The 20,197-nt window shown below is 35.8% G+C and overlaps 1 long non-coding RNA gene across 1 annotated transcript; it reads left to right on the forward strand.

Moving 5' to 3' along the window:
- Positions 1-13,629: 13,629 nt before the first annotated feature.
- On the forward strand, positions 13,630-14,447 carry LOC140831746 (uncharacterized). Its single transcript, XR_012117924.1, has 2 exons — positions 13,630-14,155; positions 14,313-14,447. It is a non-coding gene; the product is annotated as an uncharacterized lncRNA (long non-coding RNA).
- Positions 14,448-20,197: the final 5,750 nt, after the last annotated feature.

The raw sequence follows: 20,197 nt of genomic DNA on the forward strand, positions 1-20,197 counted from the left end.
TCAATAAATTTAAAAGAATGAATTTAAACTCTCATGCATAAAAATCATTTTAATTTAAATAACAATAATTATACATGGCTTATACGTAGTCTGATTTTCGGGACGTTACAACGGTCAAGTTTGCTCCCCTCTATTTCCTCTCTGTAAACAACCCTTCTTACGAATTAAATAAAAGCTTCAAGTTTTGAATACAACTTTGTAAGTTTTTTTTATTTATTTTGTTTTTTTTACTGTTTTATTTTTATATTTCAAGAGAATAGCCTGAATGACGGGCTAAACTACTCGTGTTAAATCATAACCTTACTATGATATGATCTATATTTATTTGTAGCGTGGAGAACAATTGAGATAATAATAAATTTATTTGAATTTGGGAATTTAATGTAATATAAGGGTTCTTGGTTAAAACATAAGGTAAAAAGATGAACCGGAAAATAGTAAACACAAGGTACGAGTAACCATGAATGTTGCTGGATAAGGAATCGCCATTTTGGAATCCAACTCTGTAAGTACGAAAATGGGTTTTTAATGGGCTTTCTATGTGTGGATTATATGCCAAGGATGAAATGGCAGGGGAAGGTTTTGATGCATAAATGTTGATGAGTTTGAGGAGATCGAGGCCGATGATGACAAAAGATTGCAGTATATGCGTATTTTTTGTTTGGAAAATGTTGATATTGTGGGACTCTACTTCCACATTGCCACGTTGATGACGAACATGTATCAAGGTCAATTGCAATACTAAATTTAAATTTGTAAAATTTTTGTTTATCGTTGGCATATTTTGGAAGATGGATTTTGAACATAACATAGTCACGGATTTAACATGGTAAATATTTTGTTTTCGATTGTTATTTTTGGTTTAATTATTATAAAATTTTACCTAATGAAAAAAATTATTAAAGACAACAGTTTTGGATACTCACCACAAGAAAAATGATAAACGACATTTGTATAAGTGTATTTTTGAGACATTCGACAACTATTTAGCGACGGTTTTTTCTTTAACCGTTGCTAAATGTAGCGACGGTTTTACTTAAACTATCTCCGATTTAGAATTTTGCGACGGTTTAATCTACACCGTCGCTAAATTTAGCGACAGTTAATAAAAACTGTCGCATGTTTAAACATAGCGACGGATTTGCCAAACCCGTTGCTAAAGTTGGCGACCGTTAAATAAAAACCGTCGCAACATTTAGCGACAGTTTAGAAATAACCGTCGCCGATTTATAATTTCGCGACGGTTTAACTAAAACCGTTGCCATTTTCAAAAAAATTCCTTCCCGCCTAAACTTCCCCCCATTTTCTTTCACCTCTCTCTATAAATACATGCAAATTTGCTTCAATTTCTTCCACTATACTTCACAACAATTAAAATTTTTCTCATTTACACGATTTTACAACTTCACAACACTTAAATTTTTGTCTTTTCACGATTTTACAACTTCACAACACTTAAATTTTTTATCTCTTACACGATTTTACCACTTTACAACACTTAAAATTTTTATCTCTTACACGATTTTTTTACCACTTCAAAACGATTAAAATTTTTATCTCTTACACGATTTTATCACTTCATGACTTTTAAATTTTTGATCTCTTACACGATTGTATCAATTGAAAACACAGATTTATTAAATTATTAATTTTTTTTATTTTACCTAAAATATTAGCGACGGAATCAATAAACCGTTGCTAAATAGAGACTGTTTTGCACATGAATACCGTCGCTAAATGTAGCGACGATAAAAATTAAACCGTTGCTAAATTTAGCGACGGGATTTTGAACTGTCGCTAAGTAGCGACGGTTGTTATATACAGACCGTCGCAAATATCTTTTGCGACAGTTGTCAAAACCGTCGCAAATTGTAGTTTCGACAACACTTTTTATTTTGCGACGATTTTAAAAACCGTCGCAAATTGTAGCTACGACAACAGTCAAAAACCGTTGTCTTTGAGCGGACCATTTAACAACACTGAATTTAACAACAGTTTTAAAATAGCTACGACAACGATTAAAAACAACGGTTTAAAACCCTTGCAAAACCGTTGTCGTTGGTAGAAATTACAACGGTTTAACACCGTTGCAAAACCGTTGTCGTTGATAGAAAAGACAACGGTTTAAAACCGTTGTCGTTGAAGACACTTTCAACAACACCCTCAGTTACAACAGTTTTAAATGGCCTACGACAACGGATTTTATCCGTTGTCGTTTGGCGTTTTTGTTGTAGTGAGGGGTCGTGCATGGCTTGAAGTCGTGGGTTTGGGGGGGTTGGCCTTGCATGGACTGTAGAGGCTGGTCCAGTAGAGTTCTAAGGCTTCGATCATGGTATTAAGAAGGTGTGGTAGGGGCTGGTTGGGGCGGCCAAGGGCTAGGGATGAAAGGGCTTAAGGGTCAAGCAAGCTAGGGTTTAGGATATTAAGTGCAAAAAATTCCAGCAAGGAATAAGGCTTGTTTAAGGGTTATAATTGGCTTGATTTGGGTTGTATATGGTATGATTATGTGTCAATAAGCTATGATTCAAATTTGGTAAGTTTTGGTTAAGTTTCGAGTCTATTCGGGTTAAAACCGGGCTTACGTCTAAACTTTAAATATGAATTGGGAAATTAGTTGGGGGGCTTAAGTTTACGTCCAAGAAATATTTATGGGTGTATTTTAAGGTTATATGTTAAGTTTGGAATGATTTGGGTCGTCGTTTAGAGGTCTAAGGACAAATATGGAAAGTTAGGGTTTCAAGGACAAAACAATAATTTTACACCTGAAAAATGTTAGACGTCCTGGCAGTGCCCTGAATACGTGTTAAAATTTTTATTTCAAATTTTTATGAAATTTTATGGTGAAACGTTAATGCTAAAAGATGTGTTGCATGATTTGTTTCGAAAGGAAAATGATATGTATATGTATGAATTTTTATAAGTGATGGAAATACGATAAGTTGAAGGGGGTGAATTAATTGTGACTAATACGATGATATGATGATACATTGATATGATGATATATATGTAAGGCTAAGGCTCAATTGACGGGTGAGAGTTTCGCTGATGTCCCTGCCGTCTGGTACCATGGTTATATGTAGATGGATCCATCCACCTTTAGCTGATATGAAAGTAAAAATCAAAGATCTGAATTCAATGAAAAAGGGGATATGTATACGTATATGATGATATGAAAAAGTATATGATAAAAAAGGACATGTTTATGATGAAATTTTTAAAATATATGTTTATGAAAAGCTATTTTAAGTAAAATTATTTTCACTGTTGTATGTAAATGTATATGTATTACTCGTTATCAAGATTATGGTTTGCTGAGTAAATATACTCACTAGTTATAATCGATGCAGGTGAGCATGATGTTGATGGAGATCTTGATGGGTTGAACTAGCTGGACTGAATGTGCACATGACCCGAGAACAATCGCTAGTTTTTCCGCACTTTTGCTATGCTTTATGTTTACTTTAAAGATTTCTCGACTTTTATATTTTTTTGAGAGCTTTTGAGAGGATTAAAGAGTTTATGCTATATTTTGAAAAATACTAAGTTATGTTTGGTTGACGATTTACGATTTTATGTTTTGAATGCTTACTTATGACTTTTGAAGTATTTACTTGGTAAGTTTTATTTTAAATGGCGTCAAAATAATATTTATATATGTATATGCAGCCGAGAGTAGCATAGGAAGGAAAAAAAATTTCTAGGATATTTAAAGAAAAACAAGTAGTAGACGTTTCACGGGATTATTTTGTCCACTCTACTAAATTGTTGTAAACATAATGACGGGCATGTACGAGATAACAAAGTTCAATGGAAGAAATTTTATGTTGTGGAAAATAAAGATACAAGCAGTTTTAAGAAAAGGAGTATTGCTTGGCAGCTATTGGAGATTGACCGATGGAAATTACGGACGATGGAAAGTGGGATGAGATGAATGATAATGTTGTTGTCAATCTACACTTGGCTATAACAGATTAAATATTAACAAGTATCTCTGATATAAAAACATCAAAATTTATCCGAGATACTCTGATAAAGATTTACGATGTCAAGTTGCTACATAACATGATTTTCCTAAAGAGAAGGCTTTATACTTTTCGGGTGGCGGAATCCTCATCGATGATCGACCATATCAACACACTAAATATTCTATTTGTCCAACTCACTTCTATTGGGCATAAAATAGATGAAAATGAACGTGCGGAACTTCTACTTCAAAGTCTACCAGATTTATATGATCAACTTATCATCAATATAACCAACAATATTCTTATGAGCTTTCTAAAATTTGACGGTGTCTTAACTGCGGTTCTCGCAAATGAAAGCCGACGTAAGAATAAGGAAAATAGGTTGGTAACATCGAAGATGGCAAAGGCATTACCGATGATAAGATGAAGATTTTTGAACCGTGACTCTAGTGGGAGCCAAAGTCGAGGTAGATCAAACTCGAGAAGTAAGAAAAAAATATATTTACTTCTTTAAATGTGGTGGTAAAAGGCACTTCAAGAAAAAGTGTACGAGTATCGAAAAAAATTCTCAAGGAAATGTGGACAGTACTTCAGGCAGTGATGAAATATTATTCAGCGAAGCAGCAACACTTGCAGAAGGCAGGCACAAATTTTGACATATGGATTATCAATTCAGGAGCGACGTGGTACATGACGTCTCGAAGAGAATGGTTTGATCATTATGAACCAGTCTCAGGAGGATCTGTTTTCATGAAAATGATCATGCATTGGAAATCGTTGTGGTCAGTACTATCAAAATAAAAATATTTGATGGCACCATTCACACCATACAGGAGGTACGATATGTGAAAGGACTGAAGAAAAATCTTTCATCCTTGGGGAAATTGGATGACATCGGGTGCAAAACCTATATCGAGAAAAAGATCATGAAAATTGTGGAGGATGCACTTGTGGTTATGAAGGCGGAAAAATTTGCTGCAAATCTATATGTATTTTTGGGAGAAACAGACAAAGAGGCAGAACTAGCTGTTGCATCAATTGATTCTGGAGTTGAATTAACAATGCTATGGCATAGAAAGCCCAGGCATATGTCAGAATGATGGTTGAAAATTCTCTCAGAACGAAAACTGCTGCCAGGACTTACAATAGTGTCATTACCCTTTTGTGAGAATTGTGCTACGGGTCTAGGCAAATCATTTTGGGCGGAAACAGTCAAAACAGCTTATATTATCAGTCATTCTCCATCAGTGGCGATTGATCTGAAGACTCCGATAGAGATGTGGAGTGAGAAGCCGACATATTATTCTCATTTGCATACATTTGGAAGTCATGTGTACGTTCTGTACAATGAACAAGACAGATCGAAGTTGGATTCGAAATCCAGAAAATGTATCTTTTTATGTTATGCTGATGGAGTTAAGGGGTTTCGCTTATGGGATCCTACTGTTCACAAGCTTGTCATCAACAGGAATGTTATCTTCGAGGAAGATAAAGTAAAGGGAGACAAAGGCACAATGAATTCAGAAACTACTATATTTTAGGTGGAAAATAAGATTGACGAAGGTCAAATTTCTTGTGAAGCAATACCAGAACACGAACAACAAGAACATGTTGAGTCCAATATTTCCAATGTAAGGCAGTCAACTCGAGACAGAAGACCACCAAGTTGTCTTTCAGATTATGTCACTGCAATCAATATTGCATATTGTTTATTATTAGAGGATGATGAGCCCTCGAGTTTCCATGAGGCTACTCAAAGCTCAGATCTATCCTTGTGGATGATAGCAATGCAAAAAGAACTGGAGCCATTAGACAAGAATAAACTTGGGATTTTGTTACACTACCACGAGAGAGGAAAGCCATTGATAACAAATGGGTCTGTAAGATCAAGCATGATGGCAATAACCAAGTGGAGCGGTATCGTGCTAGATTGCTAGTAAAAGGGTATGCTCAGAAAGAAAGCATTGACTTCAATGAGATATTTTCTCATGTGGTTCGGCTCACAACAGTCAGAGTAATGTTGGCACTGTGTGCAGTGTTTGACCTACATCTAGAATAGCTAGATGTGAAAAATACATTTCTTCATGGAGATCTTGAAGAAGATATCTATATGCTCCTGCCAGAAGGTTTTGCGGAAAAAGGCAAAGAGAACTTGGTTTGTAGGTCGGACAAATCTCTGTACGGTCTCAAACATGTGCCAAGGTGTTGGTACAAGAGATTTGATTTCTATATCATGAGCCTTGGATACAATAGATTGAGCGCAAACCCTTGTACATATTTCAAGAGGTCAAGTGATGATTGTATCATTTTGCTGTTGTATATGGACGATATGTTGGTAGCAAGCCCCAACAAAGATCGGGTCCAAGGATTGAGGCACAGTTGGCTAGAGAATTTGATATGAAGGACTTGAATTAGCAAACAAGATTCTAGGGATGTAAATTCACCGAGATAGGTGAAACAGAAATATTTGGCTTTCCTAAAAAACTTATTTGAAGAAAATCTTGCAACGCTTCAACATGCAAGATAGTAAGCCAATATCGACCCCTCTTCCTGTTAACTTCAAGTTATCCTTCGAGATGCATCCTAGCACTGAAGTAGAGAGGATGGAGAAGTCTCGAGTACCATATGCATCAGCAATGGAAATTTTGATATTCGCCATGATCTGTACAAGAACAGACATTGCTCAAACAGTGGGAGCAGTTAGTCGGTAAATGGCGAATCCTAGATGAGAACATTTGAGCACTGTCAAGAGAATCCTTAGATACATTAAGGGTACCACAAATGCTGCATTATGTTATTGAGGATCAAATTTTACAATCAGGATCTATTTCGATTCAGATTATATAGGTGATCCTGATAAGAGACTACTACTGGTTATATGTTTTACACTTGCAGGGAGAGCTGTAAGCTGTGTTTCAAAACTGCAAAAATTTGTGGAATTATCTACAATGGATGCAGAATACATGGTAGGAACTCAATCTTGCAAGGAGGTTATATGGAATAAAAGGTTATTAGAGAAGATCGGGCACAAACAAGAGAATATTCCTTAGTTTTGTGACAGTCAAAGTGCATTGCACATCGCAAAGAATCCAGCCTTTCATTCCAGGACGAAATACATTGGAGCCTAATTTCACTTTGTATGGGAAATAGTAGTAGTGGTCTAGCATACAAAGTGATAACAATGGAGTCCAATTTCACTTTGTATGGGAATTTCGCAAGGAATTCAGCTTTTCATCTATGATTCCACAAGCTGGTCTATGTAGATTTTTAGTCTATGATTGAAGGATCAAAAATTTTATTTTATTATAATAAATTTGTCTTTTCACCCAGATCATCTGATTTACGAATTTCGGCGAGAGATGTTTTCAATGTATGTTGTCGTTGTAGCGATATTAAGTGGCATGTCAATGGTTTGGTGAAAATTAAACTAACGTAAAGGAAGAAACACAATTTATTACACTTAAACCAAATTTTGACCAAGCTATCATCTTCAAAGATTTATTTTGGAATATCCCTAAAATTTAACTTAGTTTTAAGGTGAAAACGTTGTCTTGTTGAATTTGTGGCTGAAAACTAGAAAAGGGAATAAGACTTAAACATTGGTGATCAAACTTTACCTTTCTCGTAGTTTATCTAAGTGAAGCAATAAGTTCAAAACTTTGGATGTAGATTGAGTATTTATCTATCATGAAGGCTCTCATTGCTAATCAAACTTCACCTTTCTCATAATTTATATAAGTGAATAGATAAGTATAAAACTTTGAATTTACGCAAGTATTTATCCATCATGAAACTTTGATCGAAAATGGCAGATATTTCGCCATTAAGGATGAAAAATTCTGCTTATTTGAAGCTCACTCTGTTAAGTTGATTAAGTCAAATAAAATATGTATTCCTCTGTAGTTTGTTAGGATAGGTTGTTTCCACCATTTTCTCTTCTAGTTGTTGACTAAGCTTGCTTAGTACTGGTTTTCTATTTTCTTGTAAGGCTATTTATAGCCATGTTCTACTCAAATAAACGTATCATTGTTTTCACCAAATTGTTAGTTTATCTGTTTTAATATTCAACAATTGGTATCAGAGCTTTACAGGTTGTTTAATCTGTTGTGCAGTAGGATTTGAGTGATCATGGAGAGAATGAGAGACGACAAGACTTTGACAACAATTCCTCATTTTCATGGTTATTATGATCATTGGAGTGAGCTGATGGAAAATTTGCTCAGAGCCAAGGATTTATGGATCTTGGTGGAGAAAGGGTTCAACGAACCTAAACCAAGAGTTCAATTAACTGAATCTCAGTAGAGGCAACTTGCGGAGGCTAGAATCAATGATCACAAGGTCAAACACTATCTCTTCGAGGCTTTGGATCACACTGTCTTTGAACAAATCTTGGACCATCGTACATCCAAGATTATTTGGGATTCCATGAAGCTCAAGCTTTGAGGCAATCCCAAGGTGAAGAAATCTCTTCTCAACTCCCTCAGAAGAGAATTCGAAGTTCTGGCTATGAAAAGAGATGAAACAATCACAGATTATTTTGCAAGAGTCATGACTGTCTCTAACAAAATGCGTAGCAATGGAGAAGAAATGCCCGACTCAAAGATCGTGGAGAAGATTCTACGGACCCTCACTAAGAAGTTTACCTATGTTGTGGTGTCTATCGAGGAAGCCAAAGATACTGACAACATATCCATCGATGAATTACAAAGTTCATTGGTGGTACATGAGCAAAAGTTTCGACGGTTGAACAACGAGAATGAGGATCAAGTTCTGAAGGTAGAAGACTGGTCTGGGTCGAGAAGCAGAGGAAGGGCACCTTCCAGTGGCAGGGGTCGAGGAAGAGGAAGGATGCAGTTTAACAAAGCGGCTGTTAAATGCTATAAATGTCACAACTTGGGTCATTTCTAGTATGAATGCCCAGAATTGAACAAGAAGGCGCATTATGCAGAAATAGAAGAGGAAGATGAATTATTATTGATGGCTTATGTAGACTTACATGAAGCCAAGAGAAGTGATGCGTGGTTCATAAACTCTGGTTGTTCAAACCATATGTGTGCTAATGAAGGTATGTTTTCCAGCTTGGATACCACTTTTTGCCATACTGTTAAGCTTGGTAACAACACCAGCATGAAAGTTCTTGGAAACGAGTTATCAAATTGAAATTGAAAGGAATTAACTATGTCATTGGTGATGTATACTATGTACCTGATCTCAAGAATAACCTCTTAAGTGTTGGGCAACTTCAAGAGAAGGGATTGACGGTAATATTCAAAGATGGTACATGCAACATTACCTATCCCAGAGAGGCACAATAGTAGAATGCTTCATTAGCATAAACAGAATGTTTGTTCTGTTAAATGAAACTTCTGGAAAAGTCTCTGAGGACAGATGTCTGATCATCAATACTAAAGATTAGTCTCAGCTTCGGCATCATCGTTATGGACATCTCAGTTACAAAGGACTTCAATCTCTACATTCCAACCAGATGGTGAGTGGATTGCCAAAAATCATAGTTTCCAATATCACTTGTGATGCTTGTTTGAAAGGAAAACAACATCGTGTTCCTATCCCAAAAGGAGTCATTGGAGAGCAAATGAGAGATTACAGCTAGTTTATGCAGACCTCTGTGGCCCTATCTCTCCAGCATCAAACAACCATAAGAGGTATTTACTATGTCTTATTGATGATTTTTCAAGTAAAGCTTGGATCTATTTTTTGGTAGAAAAATCAGAGGCTTTCTATCTGTTCAAATGTTTCAAAATGCTAGTTGAAAAGGAAACCGGAATGCCTATCAAGTTTTTGAGAACAGATAGAGGAAAAGAGTTTAATTCTACAGAATTCAATGATTTTTGTAAGCAACATGGGGTAAAAAGGCAATTGACAACAGCTTACACTCCACAACAAAACGGAGTGGTCGAACGCAAGAATCGCACTGTGTTGAATTAGGTAAGAGCCATACTATCAGAGAGACAAGTGCCCAAAACTTTTTGGCCAAAAGCTGTTCGATGGATAAATCATTACTTAAATCGATCACCCACCATTGCTTGTAAAAGACATGACCCAGAGGAAGCATGGAGCAAGAAAAAGCTATCAGTGGAGCATTTTCGAGTGTTCGGTTGCATGGGACATGTCCATATACCAGATGCTAGGAGAATCAAGCTTGACAATAAAAGTTTAAGTTGTGTATTACTTGGAGTTAGTGATGAAACGAAAGGCTATAGAATGTTTGATCCAACTGCCAAGAAAATTATTGTGAGCCCTGATGTAGTCTTTGATGAAGATCGTATGTGGGGATGTTGCAGAACAAAGTGTTGATGGAGCTGGAAGCTCATCAGAAGATGAAGAAGATTTGGTACCAGCTGATACTTCACCAGCGACTGAAGAAGGACCAATAGCTAGGGAGGGCAGACACAGACATCCTCCAATTTGGATGTCAGATTATACAGCTGGAGAAGGCATATCTGAAGAAGATGAAGCAGCCTTGGCACTTATGGCGTCATCTGATCCTACAAATTTTGAAGAAGCAGTTAGAAGCAAGAAATGGAAGCTGGCCATGGATGAGGAAATCAAGTCCATTGAAAAAAACCAAACATGGGAGCTAGTTGAACTACCTATTGGAGCTAATAAATTAGGAGTGAAATGGGTTTATAAAACCAAACTAAATGAACATGGAGACGTGGACAAGTACAAAGCCAAACTAGTGGTGAAAGGCTACACTCAACAATATGGAATTGACTACACAGAGGTATATTCTCATGTGGCCAGGATGGGCACCGTAAGGATGATCATAGCTTCGGCAAGCACACAGAGGTTGGAAGATATATCAATTAGATGTAAAATCTGCATTCTTGCACGGGGAATTGCAGGAAGCTATTTTTGTAGAACAACCAAAAGGATATGAGAAGAAAGGGAGTGAGCACATGGTATATAGATTACAAAAGGCTCTCTACGGTCTAAAACAAGCACCTAGAGCTTGGTTTAGTCGAATTGCGTCCTATTTTATCAACGAAGGCTTTGACAGGAATCCAAGTGAACATACACTCTTTGTCAAGAAAAAAGGAGGTAAACATTCTTATTGTTAGCATCTATGTTGATGACCTGTTGTTCACTAGCAATGATAAAGAAATGGCGTGTGATTTCAAAAGCTCTATGAAAAGGGAGTTTGATATGACTGATTTAGGAAAGATGAGATTCTTTCTTGGAATTGAGGTCCTACAACAGTCTAATGGCATTTTTATATGTCAAAGAAAATATACAGCTGAAGTGTTGAGTCGATTTGGTATGGAGGAGAACAATTCTGTCCGAAATCCAATTGTTCCAAGGCAGAAGGTTGATAAAGATGAAGATGGGACTTTGATAGATGCAACTCAATACAAACAGATGGTAGGAAGCTTAATGTACTTGACAGCTACTCGACCTGATCTTATGTTCGCTGTGAGTCTCATCAGTCGCTTCATGGCAAGACCTACACAACTACAGTTCGCTATAACAAAAAGGACCATTAGGTATTTAAAAGGCACTGTGGATCATGGTGTGTTCTATAGAAGGGGAAGAACTAGTGACTTAGTGGCATTCACTGATAGTGACTATGCTGGAGATATAGTGGACAATAAGAGTACTTCAGGATATGTGTTTATGATGTGTGGAGGAGCCGTAGCATGGTCTTCAAGGAAGCAGCCCATTGTTACCCTATCAACTACCGAGGCTGAATTTGTGGCTGCTGCTACGTGTGCTTGCCAAGCCATTTGGATGAGAAGAGTTCTAAAGAAATTGGTCATGTGCAAGATGATGGTATGGTATTAATGTGTGACAACACATCCTACTATAAAGTTGTCTAAAAATACAATGCTACATGGTCGATCCAAACACATACGAGTAAGGTTTCATTTCCTTAGGGATCTTACAAAAGAATGAGCTGTTCAGTTGGTTTGGATTGGCACAAGGGATCAGCTTGTAGACTCAATGACTAAGCCTCTCAAATTAGAAGACTTCCAAAGGATTCGTGAGAAGTTGGGAATATGTTCTGTTTCAATATTGAACTAATAGTTCAAGGGAGGGATTGTTCAGTTGATTAAGTCAAATAAAATACCTATTCCTCTGTAGTTTGTTAGGATAGGTTGTTTCCACCATTTTCTCTTCTAGTTGTTGACTAAGTTGTTGACTAAGCTTGCTTAGTACTGGTTTTCTGTTTTCTTGTAAGGCTATTTATAGCCATGTTCTACTCAAATAAACGTATCATTGTTTTCACCAAATTGTTGGTTTATCTGTCTTTAATATTCAACACACTCAACAACTTGGGGAGTCTGAAGGCAACAGTATAGGCTTGGAAAATCTGCAAATGAAGTGTTTTTGGTGATTGAAGCATACAAAGCACTTCGTGATTGAGCACCTTACCCTCCGAGCCACGTTGTTGGCCACCTCGAAGGAAGTTTCGCATTCATAGTTTTCGACAAGTTAACTTATACGTTATTTGTGGCTACTGTGAGTAATTGAAACCACCAACAAATACCGAATACATTATCAATTACTTTAGGTTTCATTTAAGTTTGTATGATGGCAGGACCAAAAGGCTAAGGTTTCTCTCTACTGAGGAATCACTGCTGATGAATACGTTTCATTTTCTGATGATGCCGATTTGCTCAAGGGAGCTTGTGGGAAATCTCTTGCTTCGTTCCCACATGCTATCTAATCATTCCCGCTAAATACAGTCCACCACAAAAACATTAACTCAATCGTTGCGCCTATTTAATCGTTATAGTTTTGTTGTTTCAGGGTGCTTCTTTTCCACTGCAATTGGGGAGCTAAGAAACTATGAAAATCCCAAAAATAAGATCACATCTATTCCTACCACCAATGAAGAAATATGTGTAGCCAAATTCATGGTAAATTAATGGCTTTGTTTCACTTTTAGTTTTATTTGTTATTAAAAATGATTGTAGAAATTTGGAAATTTGGCGGGGAGCTGACACATTTTTCATCCCTGCCTGTTAATACCAAAGTTAGACCAAAATGGATTTGTATATTTTCTTCTTCTTTTTATTTTGGTCTTATATGTTTGTTTATTTTTGATTTCAGTCCTCTATGTCGTCCAATTTTAGTCTCAGTCATGCATTTTTCGATTTTTGTCATTTTTCATCGAAAGTACTAACGTGACATTGCAAACATGAGCGTCATATCGAAGCCATGTAGTCAATGCATAGTTGCCACATAGGAAAAAAATTAAAATTTAAAAAATAACAAAGATAGCATATCAAGAGTAAAATTTGACAACATAAATCACCACAATCAAATAGAGACATATATCATAACGTAAGAAAAAGTGAGCAAAAACGAGTATGGCAACCTTAGTGATGAGTTTCTAAGCTGCGAACCCTTAGGCTAAAGCGGGCAATATCACCAGTGAGTTTGGTCTGACAAATGATATCAGAATGGTTAGCATGTTCTTGCGAAGGTGGGGCAAACCTCAGCAAAGATGTCAAAAAGAGGTGAAGGAGCACGCTTATGCGCAATCCTGCAGCGGCAAAACACAAGAGAGATGTTGGTTATTTAAGTGAGCATGTGACAACCCCTAGTGATGTGTTTGAAAGCCGTGTGGTCTGTATGCCGCCAAAGCGGTCAATATCACTAGTATGCTTGGTCGTGACATTTTCTGTTGACCCCCATTTTAAAGTTTCAAGCATTATGTTTCCACTTCTTGTGTTACCCTGAAGTAATCTTCATCAAACTTAAATGTGTCCAATTGTCGACCGTGGAATACCCTAATTTCTATCCATTATTATCTACATTGATAGTGGAGAGGCGCATCAGAGTTTATGAGTAAGTGCAACCAAACATTTGGGGGAAGGGGGTGTTGGTTGGTTGGAAGTCTCTTGGGAGCTGACTGCTTCTTGTTGATGTTTTGCGTTATTTAATTACATGATTATACTCGAATTTTTATTTCTTGGTTGATGACTATTTATTAAATTGTTAGCGTGAGCTGATTTTTCTGTTCTTGTTTTATGATGTGGCTGCTGGAAAGGAGTTTAACAAAGATTGTATCGAACACATGAGAGGAGATTGACTGAATTAGTATCTGCAATAGTCTTTTGAGTGATTGATATTTTCTGAAGTGTTGCTTAAATATTTTATCCTCTTTTCTGGTAAACGAATGAGGGAGAAGAGAAGGTTCCAACTGGATAAAAGTAAAAAAGGTATTTTTAACTACCACATTCTTTTCCAAATGCATAAAGAGACATTTTCATTTTCTTCGTTTTTTTCTCCCATCTACATTTTGCACCCCAATAATTTCGGGTTGTCAATTCCATTATACTTCTCCAAATTCTTGAATTTTGTTATGTTTTTAAGCAGTAAAATTGAAGTTGCATACCAGGAGGCTGTTTCTTTGAAGAGGCAAGATAAGCTCATTCGTGAAGAGGTAGCAGCTGGACTTGCTGATATTCAGCAGATAATGAAATCCTGAGCACTCAATGAGGAAAAGAAATCCTTTTACGATCTATCTTTTCCTTTTTCATCAACCCTTACCCATGACCACAACTTTCGCTATTCATCGTGTTAGTGAGTGATGATTTTCAGTGGAGAGGCTGCAATTCATGACTTGTAAATTAGCCTAGATTAAAGTTTAAGAAGTGAAAGTTTGCATCATTATTTACCAATGCACTTCGTTTGCATCTTTATTTGTATTTTCATGGATTATTTTGTTTCGTGAAGTTGTTCTTTAATGGTTTGCTAAAAATATAAATAACGAGAGAAAGAAGAGAAATATTGTTTCTCGTATGCTTTATTAACTAGTCTAGTACAATATATAAATAGAAGAAAAGCTAGGACTAATAATCTGATATCCCTATTTTAAGTATTGTCATTGAACTAGATATGTTATCTTCTAATCTTATATAATAAATTATAAGATATGAATACTCAAGATTTAATGTGATATTCACGTCTCCAACACTCTTCTCAAGTCAGTGAATGAATATTTATCATTCCTAGCCAGTTAATCAATTGTTCAAATATTGTTTTCGACATGCACTTTGCAAGATGTTTGCCATTTGCTGTCGTGAAGGAATATAAGTTATGCGCACACTCTTATCTTCTACGTTTTCTTTGATGAAATGCCTATCGACCTCAACATGATTTGTTCTATCGTGGTGAAAGGGACTGCAGGCGATATTTACATCTACTTTGTTGTCACAATAAAACCTCATACGTTCCTTGTTGAGTATTCTCAATTATTCAAGTACATTTTAATCATATGCCTTTACATGATCATTGAGCAACAACCCTCAATTCAACCTTTGTACGACTCCGAGTCACTATTGATAGTTTTTTATTTTTCCATGTCAGAAGATTACTCCAAACAGATGTACCATAACTTGTAGTGGATCTTCTATCCATCCACTGACCATACCAAAAAAACATCTGTGTAAACTTCTATTCATTATGGTTCATTTTTTCCAAAGAAGAGACCTTTTCTAGGTGTGTCTTTGAGATACCTTAGAATTTTTCGTACTGCCTCCAAGTGTTTGCTGCATGGAGAGTGCATGAATTGGTTAACCACATTCACAAGTCACAACAAAGGTAATGTCACACCTAGTGTTAGATAAATAAATTAGTTTTCCAACCAGCCATTGACATCTTTCTCGATCAACTTTACTCTTATCATCTCCTGGTCCAAGTTTCAAATTCTGCACCTTAGGTAACTCAAGTTGGCTTGCAACCCAACATGCCTATATCTTTTAGCAGATCTAGAGTGTATTTCCTTTGGGATATGGTGATTCCTAGTTTTTTCGCGCTACTTCCATCCCTAAGAAATATCTAAGTTTCCCAAGGTCTTTGATTTCAAACTCAGTGGCCCAAAACTTCTTAAATTCATTTGCCTCTTCAAGATAATCTCCAGTAACAATGATGACATCTACGTAGACTATTAAAACATAGTGATTCTTTCATCATTGGAATATCTTAAAAATAGAGTATGATCAGATTTTTGCTTAAATATATGCAAAACTTTTGATGGATCTAGTAAACCTCTCAAAACCACATCCAATGAGATTGTTCGAGTTCATATAGAGTTTTCTTTAGTCTTCACACTAGGTTAATTCCATATTTTTCTTCAAATCCAAGAGGAAAATCCATATACACCTCTTCATTGAGGTCCATTCAAGAACACATTCTTCACATGCAATGGCCAATCAAGATTAATAAATAATGATAATAAAACTCTTACATTGTTTAGTTTGGCTACAAAAGAAAAAGTTTCTTGATAGACTATGCCAAAGGTTTGAATAAATCTTTTAGCCATCAATATTGCCTTGTATCTCTCAATGCTCCCATTTACTTTATACTTAATGGTGAAGATCCATTTTGCATCAATCATGCCTTGTATCTCTCGGATGATGGGGAGCTCTTAATATGAAAACTTGATATAGGGATTGACTCATAAAATAAAAATAAAACTAAAAAACTTTTAATAAATATTTCTAACCAAAAAATTAAATGAAAGTTTTAGCCTAAATTACCCTCGGATGAATCAATTATGAGTGGGTCTCATGTGAGACCGTCTCACGGATCATAATCTGTGAGACGGGTAAATCCTACCATATTCACAATAAAAAGTAATATTCTTAGCATAAAAAATAATATTTTTTAATGGATGACCCAAATAAGAGATCTGTCTCACAAATACGATCCGTGAGATCGTCTCGCACAAGTTTTTGTTATCAATGATATCTGAATTCCTCAGCTTCAGTGCGTGACGTGTCATAAAAAAGCCGAAACAAGTAGGACCCACACGACAGTTCCAAAACACCTTGCACATAAATAACGTCCCCGGGACCCAATTTCCCAAAAAAAAATTAAGAGAAATAATAAAAAAAATATATTATCAAATGACGAATGTACCCTCAGCTTCTTCATATAAATCCAAAGCACCTCTTCTCCTACATCTCTTCCGTCACCTTCTCTCTGATGTAACCCACCAATAGAAAAAAAATCTATCGTTCACGTTATAGAAAGTTGATGGGAGTGTTCAGCAGCTCGATCATGTCCCCGTCGGAAGATATGGTGGCGGTGGGTCGGCAAAATATCTAGTCAAATAATGTTGGCAAATTGCATTAAATGAGGAGACATCATTTAATGTTGAGGTTGGTAAATTTGACGGAATTTTCAGACGACATGTTTTATACGCATCTTCACACGGACAAGAGACTGTATAAATAGAGCTCCCCCTCTCATTCTGAAAGCATCCATTCTTCGAATTTTCTCTCATCTTATAATGTTTGAGTGCTTAGTTCTATAATATTTTTCAGATGTTTTATTCTCTTACATGAATAGAGTGTGTGTTCTCTTTGAAAATACAGTGTCTGAGTTGTACACTATAAAATATTACAGTGGAATTCTTTTCGTCTTGCTCGTGGTTTTTACCTTAATAATTTTTAGGGGTTTTCCACGTAAATCTCGGTGTCCAATTTATTTTTTATTTTATATTTATTATCTCAAGTTGCCGTACATAGGACCAAAAAATGATATCAGAGTCTTGGTTTAAAATTTCTTAAAATTCTGAGTATGCTATGTGGTTGCAGCCTATACTGATCTTCCACATCAGAAAATATTTTTTTGAATTTTTTTAATTAATGAGGGATGTAACGTCCTGAAAATTTGAAGGTCCACGTGAACCACGTGCATGCAATATTGTCATTATTCTTATGTATTTTAATTGCATCTAGTAAATATGTATTAAATATGGTATGCATGCTTACATGTTTAAAATATGATTTTCAACTAGAATGTATAAAATTGTGTTTTAAATGTTATTCGAGATTTGATTGAGAAACGTAAACCAGGGGCCATATGAGGTAAAAATATTTTTATTAAATAATTATTTTAAATTGTTTAATGTATGGTATAGTTTAAATGATATTTTCGAAAATGACAACTTTTGGGGTGTTTTCACACGACGAGTCATATTTTATACCGATTTTCGATTTTCGATCAAAATATAGACTTTTTGAGAACTCGGCTAATATTTTCACAAACTTTTTTTCTAAACAAAATAGTTTAAATATGGACTATTGGGCCTAATAGGCCTAGTATGCATGTTAATGGGCTTAAGCTTGCACTATGTGTTTTAATTAAAATAAAAGCCAAGGAGCCCTCCCCAAAACCCTAAAAGCCTCACGCCCCACACCCTAAATTTCACTAGAACTTTCCTAGCACCCAAGGCACGCACACCACACGTGAAAGTTGAGAAGAAAGCCACAGTTTTGAAGAAAATTCAGCATAGGTTCTTCTCCACATCGAAGTCCTCGCATCAGAAGCCGTTTTTCATGCGTAATATACACAAAGGCACGCCTTAATCTCATTTTCTCATCTTTCACACCATATTATGTGTTTGATACATAATTGCCTGAAAAACATGATACACTTTTTATATTTTCGTTTTTATGGCTATACATGCACAAAACTTGTAACATCCCGAAAATTTGAAGGTCTACGCGAACCACATGCATACGAGTTACTAAATTCCTTTTGTATTTCAATTAATTGTTGTAATTGCATAAATTAATTATGTTGTTCATGTTGACACATTTAAAATATACTTTTCTTCATGGTTGCATTAATATGTATTTTTAAGGGTTATTCGAGTTGCGATAGAGGAACGGAGACCGATGACTGAAAAAAAATAGAAAATGTTTTTATTAAATAATTTTTTTTAATTATTTAGAAAATGATTGATGCTTTTTCATATTTTTGAAAATAAGGAGTTTTGAGGTGCTTTTATATGTCGGGACGTAAATTTTATCAGTGTTGGCTTTTTAACAAAAAAATACGAGCGTGTTGGCAACCCGGCTAATAAATTCACAAACTTTTCTACTCAAAAGAATTTTTATATTTTAATTAAGCACTAATGAGCCTAATTAACCTTCTTAATGGGCCAAGGCTTGATTAATGTATTAATTAAACTATATAATATACAAAAACCCTCCCGTAACCCTTCAAACCCCACGCCCCACACCCCATCAGTTTACAAGACTGAGAGAATTTAGTTGTGCATTTTGATCAGTGGTTAGTTTGCAAACTTATAACAAATTGCAAGTCAGATTTGGGAAATGTAAAACATAGTGAAGGGCGAATGAATCTTAAATGCAAACTAAACTTTTACTAGGAACAATGAACAATTTTACATCCACGTACAATTTAACTTTCAGATTGCCAAGGCAAGGAGAATATGATGACAATAGCAAGGAAATACATGTCATATGGTCATAAGAGTCTGAATCGATGACATGACTACTGAATCTGAGACTAGTTCTGTCTACAGATTGCTTATGTAGTTCTTGCACCTTCTCTAATAAACAGAAGACTTATATATGCATTTACCAGTAAAGATAACTTTTGTTCTCAATCAGCAATCCCTAGTAATTAGCATTTGCTCCTTCATTCTCAGTCTTTAGCTTAATTACCTTGAATTCAAGATCATTTGAATTGTCCTTTTGTGAACAAGTGGACTTATTGATTGATCAATTAAACTCTAGTTTTCAACTTTGACTTCCTCGAATGATTGAGAAAGCTTCAAGTACTCCTCAACCATGTCATGCAATGCTCAACTAAATTAGCCCATGTAAATTCATCTGATTCAAACTCAAATACCTCATCAGTAGTTATGTCTAAATTAACATCAGCAGTCAGACACTGAATTTGTTCAAAATTTCTTTCACTAGACTTGCTTCCTGAATCAGAGGATTCAAAACTAGATTCTGCCCACTTACTATTGCTTTCTTCAGTAACCATTGCCAATGATATTTTTGGGGCTTCTTGTCATTACGCTTATGTCCTTTCTTCTTGTAATTGTCTTTTTTGGACTTAAAACAATCAATAATGAAGTGATTAGTCTTCCTACAATCGAAACAAGTCATGTCACCAGATTGTGACTACTTCTTGAAGTTCCTGTTGGATTTTGATAATCATTTATTTTGATAATTTCCTCACAAACAGTTACATAACATCATTGCTAATTTTCTCAACAGTCTTCTCCTGTATTGGGTCATCAATGGTCACTGCAAAGGTCTTGGTTGGATGGTTTGCGATAGATTCTTCCCCGTCATGATTTCCAATTTAAACTCATATGCTTTTAGATCAACAAACAAGTCATGCAATTCCATTTTTTAGATCCTTTTATCTCATAGAAATTGTTTTCATGTCTCATTCCCTTGGAAGGGATTAGGGATGGCAATGGGACG

This window comes from Primulina eburnea, chromosome 5 (assembly GCF_022965805.1).
Source record: "Primulina eburnea isolate SZY01 chromosome 5, ASM2296580v1, whole genome shotgun sequence".
In the NCBI taxonomy this organism is placed as follows: domain Eukaryota; kingdom Viridiplantae; phylum Streptophyta; class Magnoliopsida; order Lamiales; family Gesneriaceae; genus Primulina; species Primulina eburnea.